This window comes from Aplysia californica, unplaced genomic scaffold (assembly GCF_000002075.1).
Source record: "Aplysia californica isolate F4 #8 unplaced genomic scaffold, AplCal3.0 scaffold00143, whole genome shotgun sequence".
NCBI lineage: Eukaryota > Metazoa > Mollusca > Gastropoda > Aplysiida > Aplysiidae > Aplysia > Aplysia californica.
This window is the reverse complement of record NW_004797413.1, coordinates 424,661-426,849: the sequence shown is the minus strand read 5'-3', so window position 1 is coordinate 426,849 and position 2,189 is coordinate 424,661. Positions and strand designations below refer to the sequence as shown.

General features: G+C 42.1%; 1 protein-coding gene across 1 annotated transcript in view; it reads left to right on the top strand.

Moving 5' to 3' along the window:
* Positions 1-2,189, top strand: part of PC2 (prohormone convertase) — a gene marked incomplete at its 5' end in the record, with an annotated part of 77,431 nt that overhangs the window by 68,550 nt on the left and 6,692 nt on the right.

Here is a 2,189-nt window from a genome sequence, read left to right as displayed (position 1 = left end):
GGGTGAAGGGTGCCTTGGGCTGGTGAAGGAAAAAAAGAGGAGGAAGAAAAGATGTCAGCAGAGGGGGTGGGAGTGTGGTTAAAAAGAAAATGAGGAAAGGGGTTTTGGGGGGGAGAAAAGTGTCATGATGGAAGAAAAGAAAAGAGGCTAGATGAAGAGAATGTAGAGCGTGTGGGCCCTCAGTGGATGCCTCCCCATGCCCCCAAGCTCTTTACTCCTTAGTACTCGTCATCTCGCTCGTCAGAATCTAGCATCTTCGAACAAACAGAAGAGCGAGTACTCAGAATTCATAATAATTGTCATAGTTGACAGGAACCGGAAGCAGCAATATAAATGAAAATGAGGCCGGGTTTCCTTTCTACCCCCACAAAAGAGAAGAGTTATACGAAAAGGGCGAGGGCGTGATGTCTTCAGTGGGAGCTGCGGACATACAGGGAACATATCAGTCAATATGATCACGTTCGACAAGACGTATAACGAGAAGCCACTCGTTGCCAATACATCCCGTAATGGGATTGCCAGCCAGGACTGCCCGCGCAGTGGGCCGGAATGACCGGCAACAACAATGTTGTTAAGCTATGCGATTGTTTTCGAGTCGGGGAAATGTACCATTGATCAAATTATTGATTGACTCGGTTCCATAAAAAGGAGAATTATAACGTTCTTTGTGTTTATTAATTAGGTCACTTGTTCTTTTGGCGGTGTTTATAATTTATTTGTACAGATTTATTAATATACGTATATTTTATCTGTTCACTTATTTATTCATTTACATTTTTTTCATATAGGCCTATAGTACACATGATGATGATGATGATGATGATGATGATGATGATGATGATGATGATGATGATGATGATGATGATGATGATGATGATGATGATGATGATATGTGAGCAGCGTGGTGGAATCAGGCTCTCGTCAAGTTAGAGGCATGTAGAGTTATTGGTATCCTCTTAAAGGTTGTTCACTTGTCTTTATTTGGATGAAAAAACATCCATTTATCTTGACAACAAATCGGGATATTTGCGAATGAAGGAGGTGGGGGTCACCTGTTTTCAGAGTTAAAATTAGTGAGAAAATGGTCGCCAAAGATTAGTTATTTCCTTAGCTTAAGAGTCCGTGGTAACTGAAAATCAACCTTTGTTGTGCCTTTAATCAAAGTTTTTAAGAAAAATCCACACATAAATGAGTTCTTTAATGGGCATGAAAGATTTTGAGCCAAAAAACGAAAATTTGATAAAAATTCCTAAACCTGCGAAAAAATGCAAGTTTCTTCACTCTGATTATTATGACGAGAGCCTGATTCCACCACGCTGCCTCACATATACTATTTGTTTCTTTGTGTATTTGTCATTCTTTTATAGATTTGCTCGGTGCTTTTTTGTGAGTAGGTTGGGGGGGGGGTATCTTTGTTGGATAGGGTTTTTTTTGTTGAGATTGAGACTTAGATTTCCGAATCAGCTGATTCAGTAAATTATTACTCTCTTCGCTCACGCAAGAACAAAAGGTGTCAAGTTAATAGCCGCACACAACTGGAGTGGGAATTGCGGGGGCTGGGACAGGTTATCCTAATCTAATCCGAAGACAGTAAGACAATGTGAAACAAGAGCTCGAGATCAAATCTCCAGTGTGATAGGACAATCATTTTCATGTGCTGGCCACGGATGAAAAGCAGCTCATTGTACATTTGATTATTTCATTCGTTTCACCGCACTGTTGTAGACGAATCCGTGTTTCGAGTGAGTTCGTGGGCGGTGTTTCAAGAGGTGAGGATAAATTTATGGCCTGACGTCATCATCCCAGTCCCGGTTCCCTTGCGTGAGATAGGATGTTTATCCCCTGGGAAAAGGCTCCCGCAGCAACAGAGAAATTTTAATTCTAACTATAGTGGGGGGGGGGGGGTCATTCTTCCTCTCCTGTGAAAGCGATTCCATCTGGTTTGTTCATTTTGTTCCGGGTTTTGTTAGTGCGTGTGTGGGAAGGAGGAAATTGTCTCAAATGCAAAAATGTTACGTTACAAAGAGTTCAATGTCACGGAGCAAGTTACGCTGAGATGCTATGGTGACAGGTATCTCTTCTGATGGAAACACCACGTGACTTAACAATCAATAACTTCCTTCGTCCGCCAGTAATGGCAAACATCCCTGTGGCGAGTGTGTATGAGGGGGGTGAGGGGGGAACAGGGG